The 6,461-nt window shown below is 46.8% G+C and overlaps 1 protein-coding gene across 4 annotated transcripts in view; it reads left to right on the top strand.

The window, feature by feature from the left end:
- Window positions 1–6,461, top strand: part of FOXN3 (forkhead box N3) — a 485,408-nt gene that overhangs the window by 184,598 nt on the left and 294,349 nt on the right. The window lies entirely within an intron of this gene.

Below are 6,461 nucleotides of genomic sequence, written 5' to 3'. Positions count from 1 at the left end.
TTTTTTTTGAGATGGAGTCTCGCTGTGTTTCCCAGGCTGGAGTGCAGTGGTACAAGTTTGGCTCCCTGCAACCTCCACCTCCTGGGTTCAAGTAATTCTCTGCCTTAGCCTCCCAAGTAGCTGAGATTACAGGCACCTGCCACAACACCTGGCTAAGTTTTTTGTATTTTTAGTAGAGACAGGGTTTCACCATCTTGGCCAGACTGGTCTTGAACTCCTGACCTAGTGATCCATCTGCCTTGGCTTCCCAACGTGCTGGGATTACAAGCGTGAGCCACCACGCCCGGCCTGACCTTACAAATGTTTTTTTTTTTTTTCTTGTCGGTAAGGGGCTTTAATGTAGCGACCTCACAAATATTTTACTTGCTGGGCTCTATTTTGCTTATTTACAGTTTGTGATTTGCCAAGCCATTGGTAGAAATAGCACTTGAACCCACATTTCCTTCTGCTATCATTATCCTCTCTCCTTTAGAGCAGGTGTTAGCAAACTTTTTTTTTTGGAGACAGAGTTTTGCTTTTGTTGCCCAGGCTGGAGTGCAATGGCACGATCATGGCTCACCGCAACCTCCACCTCCCAGGTTCAAGCGATTCTCCTTCCTCAGCCTCCTGAATAGCAGGGATTACAGGCATGCGCTACCATGCCTGGCTGATTTTATATTTTTAATAGAGATGGCGTTTCTCCATGTTAGCCTGGTCTCGAACTCCTGACCTCCGGTGATCCGCCCACCTTGGCCTCCCAGAGTGCTGGGTTTACAGGCATGAGCCACCACGCCCAGCCATCAGACCTTTTCTGTAAAGGCCCAGAGAATAAATATTTTAGGCTTGCAGGCTATATGGTCTCTGCTGTAACTATAGTATTCTGACACTGTCATGTGAAAGCACCTGAGACCATTCGGCATTTTCAGTTTGAACATTGAGCAGACCCTCCATTTGGGTGTAGGCTAATGTGTAAATTACATCCATGGCTGGTTGGGGAAAAGCTGGGAAGCTGTGGATCTTCAAGCAGTAGACAGCCAGTCATCCCATGGGCCGTGGTCACAAGGAAGACCTGTTGGGGACACACTGTGTACAACTCAGGGACTCATCATTTCCCAGAGCAGATCCATCAGTCTCTCACTTGGCAAAAATTTCTAAGGCTTACTGGCTGCTGGGCAGACTATGCCTGTTTAACTTGCTTGGAAGATGGGAGTCATTTTGGCTAATGGCAGCACTGGGTGCAGTTGTGGGAGACCTCAGCATGTGACATTCACTGCAATGAACTGTCTTCAGCCCGGACAGCGGACCTGTTTTTCGAGGGTGAACCTGTTAACTAAGTTCAGCGACAGGTGTAGCAAATCAGAAAACCTGTGCATTAATTTACAGTGACAACGATTACTGCCTGAAAGAGGCTTGGTTGAGTGTGGGAAGTGGGAAGGGAAGTTTGGATGATTTGAATGTTGTCATTAGAAGATGACTGAGTGTCAGCCGGTTTCAGCCCCCTGTGCATCTCAGCATTGGTGCTGAGACCCTGACCACAAGCCAGGGTGCTGTGTGGATTTTGGAAGAGCTCTCACCTGTATGGAATCCATAGGGACCCTCCTGGATCCCAACTTCCTGCCGATGCCCACCCCACTCCCTCCTGTCAAGAGGACGCTTTATTTCATAGATATGTTAGTGCAGTCCACTTGGCAGGTTACGACCTGTCTCTTTCTCAGGCACTTGCATATCGATACCCCAATCTGGTAGCTGTTGGTCTAACCCTGCAGAAGGTTGGTGCCCTTTCTGTTCAAACTAGGAGGGTGTCTCAGGCAGAGCCTAGACCGTAAGAGTGATTAAGAGCACATAATGATCAGTGAGGCTATTCTGATGGTATAAGACAAAGGCAGTGTGTTCCGTTGGTTCCCTGTGCTCCTCTTGGCCCGGCTTATTACTGCCCAAAGAAGGTAAATCACAAACTTCCTTTCAGTTTCATCCTTTTTAACATAAGTGAAGAGTATGAAAAATTTAGCAGATTCAAGTCTCTGCAGGGAGGTTGGGTTACAAAGGGTTCAGGTAATTGGGGAGGAGGTTTTCCCGGGGGACGGGTGCTGATCACTGGAGTCATTGGGGAGCTCTTCAGACACAAAGCTTTATGCAGATGCAGGTGTTGTCATTCTGAATGGAGGCAGGGAGGAGGGAAAGGGTCTAGCTGGTTGGGAAAGCGCAAAGGCCTCCGGGGGAGTTGGCCTGAAGGCTGAGATAAGACTCTGGGGAAGGGCAGGGCTCAGGAGGAAGGGAAGCAGTAGCCTCGGCCACTTCTCACACTCAATTCAGGGTTTCCATGGGTGCATTCAGTCCTGCGCCCGTCCGCTTTCCTAAAGAGGTCAGCATCCAGCCCTCCTTGTGGCTTGGACACGTGAACCCGCCGTTGCCATCACCTCTGCCTTGCTACAGCCTAATCAGCATCACCTGAAACCATAAATAACATCAAAGAGTCTGTCACTGACCCTCTGCAGAGTCCCACTATTGCCCATTGACAGGTTGACAAGGGTTGAAGGTTCTGCTTTGCAGTCTACTGAAACAGGGGTCTCTCTGCTCCATGAGTTTGAGATCCTCTGGTATCCCCAAGACCTATAAGGGTTACCAGGAAGGTGCTGCTGCAGCCAGAGGCCAGGAAAGCACCCCTAGATCAGAGAAGGGGTGGTCTTTTCCTTTTCTCACTTTAGTGGGAGTAGGCAGGCCAAGAAGCAGAACTGGTGGGAGTAGTCCCAGGTCTGCTTCTTAGTTGAATAACAACAGCAGGTCATTTTAACCTCTTAGCTGGATAACAACGGCAGGTCATTTTAACTTGCTTGAGGCCCAGGTACCCCACAGGTAAAATGAGGATACTAGTACTGTTACAGAAAAGGGGTCCCAATCCAGACCCCAAGAGAGGGTTTTTGGATCTGGCATGAGAAATAACGCAGGGCGAGTCCATAAAGTGAAAGCAAGTTTATTAGGAAAGTAAAGGAATGAAAGAGTGGCTACTCCAAAGACAGAGCAGCCCTGAGGGCTGCTGGTTGCCCATTTTTATGGTTATTTCTTGATGATATGCTAAACAAGATGTGGATTATTCATGTCTCCCCCCTCCCCACTGCCTTTTTTTTAAGATAGAGTCTCCCTCAATCTCCAGGCTGGATTGCAGTGGTGTGATCTATGCTCACTGCAACCTCCGCCTCCCAGGTCCAAGTGATTAACCTTCCTCAGCCTTCCGAGTAGCTAGGACCACAGGTGTGCACTACTATGCCCAGCTAATTTTTGTGTTTTTAGTAGAGACAGGGTTTCATCATGTTGACCACGATGGTCTCGATCCCTTGACCTTGCAATACACCCTCCTTGGCCTCCCAAAGTGCTGGGATTACAGGCGGGAGCCACTGTGCCCGGCCATGCCTCCCGTTTTTAGACCATATGGGGTAACTTCCTGATGTTGTCATGGCATTTGTAAACTGTCATGGCGCCGGTGGGAATGTAGCAGTGAGGACGACCAGAGGTCACGCTCGTCGCCATCTTGGTTTTGGCCGGCGTCTGTACTACAATTTATCTTATCAGCAAGGTTTTTATGACCTGCATCTTGTGTTGATCTCCTGTCTCATCCTGTGACTTAGAATGCCTTAACTATCCATTGGGCTCGGTGGCTAACACCTGTAATCCCAGTACTTTGGGAGGTTAAAGTGGGTAGCTAATGAGGTCAGGAGTTCAAGACCAGCCTGGCCAACATGGTGAAACCTCCGTCTCTACTAAAAATACAAAAATTAGCTGGCCGTGGTGGCAGGCACCTGTAATCCCAGCTACTCGGGAGGATGAGGCAGGAGAATTGCTTGAATCCGGGAGGTGGAGGTTGCGGTGAGCCGAGATCGCACCATTGCACTCCAACCTGGGTGAAAAAGAATGCCATAATCATCCAGGAATGCAGCCTAGTAGGTCTCGGTCTCATTTTACCCAGCTTCTATTCACAATGGAGTTGCTCTGGTTTACACGCCTCAGAGTACCAAACTCCAAGAGCTGTTGGCTGAGCTGGAGGAGCTGGTCTGTGTAAAGCTACCGCCCAGTATATAGAAGGCACATGCAAGGTTGGGTGCAGGCTTTGTGTGGCCTGAAAGCCTATTCAATTTGGCAGGGGTGTAAAAAGAATGTAAAAGTACAAATACAGAACTAGATATTTGAGTGAGCATATATTTCAAATAATGAAAGAAAACACAAAAAAGTATATGTTTAAAAAACTGACATCACAAAATCTAGAAAAATAAACTATGATTATGCATCATGTATTACATCATTTTCTTCCTGGATATTGTAGGCTATGTACTCTGATCATTTCTTCAATGACAATGAGTTTGGAATGCCGTTGTCTCTAGAGAGAATAGAAGATAATTTCCTTATTCCTCCAGCATGGAATGTTGGGATTTTTTTCTTCACTATCAATAGCTAAGAAAAAATTTGTAAGCTTCACAACTAGTTGTTGGTAACGCTGTGTAAACGTTTAGGACTGTTGTCAAATTTGGGAAGACCCTAAGTTTTTTTCATATGTGAGGTGTCAGATTTTATGGCATTTTAAGTATTCTTTTTTTTTTTTTTTTTTTGAGACGGAGTTTCGCTCTTGTTTCCCAGGCTGGAGTGCAATGGCGAGATCTCGGCTCACCGCAACCTCTGCCTCCTGGGTTCAGGCAATTCTCCTGCCTCAGCCTCCTGAGTAGCTGGGATTACAGGCACGCGCCACCATGCCCAGCTAATTTTTTGTAGTTTTAGTAGAGATGGGGTTTCACCGTGTTGACCAGGATGGTCTCGATCTCTTGACCTCATGATCCACCCGCCTCGGCCTCCCAAAGTGCTGGGATTACAAGCGTGAGCCACCGCGCCCGGCCTTGCATTTTAAGTATTTTTGTACAATGACTAATCTTATTTACTGAAGATGCTCATTCAGTACATTGCTGGGGCCCACAGGAAAGGGGTCGCAATCCAGACCCAATCCAGGGCCCGGGAAGGGGCCAGTGGGGCTGAGGGAACTTGAGCCTTCAGCTTCAAAGTCTCTTGGTCAGTCCTCTTGTAAACAAGTTCTCAATAAACATTAACTAAATTATATTTTTATTGACACTTATCTTTTTAATTTTATAATTTTGGTATTATTAAAGAATGTGTTCCTATACGTGCTAAATATATAATCTTAGTTAAATTTGTACAGTAGTCGTTCATTCATTATCATTTGTTAACCATCTGCTTTGATCAACCAGCCTCACCTCGATTGTTGGGAGCATTCTGTGACGTAAAGCAGATGAAACACCTCGCTCATGGTCTGTCATGTAGTAACAACTCAGTAAACTTAGCCATTATCACTGTTATAGGAAATGGGTTCCGATCCAGACCCCAAGAGGGGGTTCTTGGATCTTGCACAAGAAAGAATTAAGGGTGAGTTGATAAAGTGAAAGCGGATTTATTAGGAAAGTTAAGGAATGAAAGAATGCTACTCCATAGACAGCAGCTCTGATGGCTGCTGGTTGCCCATTTTCATGGTTATTTCTTGATGATATGCTAAGCGAGGTGCTGACTATTCATGCCTGCCCTTCTTAGATCATATAGGGTCACTTCTGGATGTTGCCATGGCATTTGTAAACTGTTAAGGCGCTGGTAGGAGTATAGCAGTCCTCACTGTGTGCCCAGAGGTCACTCTCGTCGCCATCTCGGTTTTGGTGGGTTTTAGCTGGCTTCTTTACTGCAACCTATTTTATCAGCAAGGTCTTATGGCCTGCATCTTGTGCTGACCTTGCATCTCATCCTAAGACTTAGAATGACTTAACCGTCTGGGAATGCAGCCCAGTAGGCCGCAGCCTCATTTTACCCAGCTTGTATTCAAGATGGAGTTGCTCTGGTTCACAGGCCTCTGACATGACCACCATCATCTCTACATCAGCACCTGATCTCGAACTGGCTCTTGGGGATGTAAGGTTGAGATATTTGTCCCCCTTGGAGGTAGAGAGGGGCACAGGTTCAGGTTAAGGTCAGAGACCTCATCGGGTGTCATGCTTTGCCTTGGGTTCTAGACATAGTTGTTCCCCCCTTTTTTTTTTTTTTTAAGACGGTGTTTCACCATGTTGGCCAGGATGGTCTTGATCTCCTGACCTCGTGGTCCGCCCACCTCAGTCTCCCAAAGTGCTGGGATTACAGGCATGAGCCACCGCACCTGGCTGTTCTCCTCCATTAACCGTGGATTCCCTGTGGCTAATCTCCCCTCATGAATTCTCCATTCATCAACAATACTCTATTAACATGTCCACATGTAGACATTAAGCCATACTTTTAAAGTGTTCAGTGATAACGTATAATTTAGTACTTTTTGCCCAAATCTTTTTAAAAAAACTTTTTTAATTTTTTTAGAGAAGGGGTTTCTCCACGTTGGTCAGACTGGTCTCGAACTCTTGACTTCAGATGATCTGCCCTCCTCGGCCTCCCAAAGTGCTGGGATTACAGAC

The sequence above is a fragment of the Cebus imitator genome, unplaced genomic scaffold (assembly GCF_001604975.1).
Source record: "Cebus imitator isolate Cc_AM_T3 unplaced genomic scaffold, Cebus_imitator-1.0 Scaffold34, whole genome shotgun sequence".
In the NCBI taxonomy this organism is placed as follows: Eukaryota; Metazoa; Chordata; class Mammalia; order Primates; family Cebidae; genus Cebus; species Cebus imitator.
Note: the sequence above shows the minus strand (reverse complement) of the source record. Positions and strands in the feature narration are given on the sequence as shown.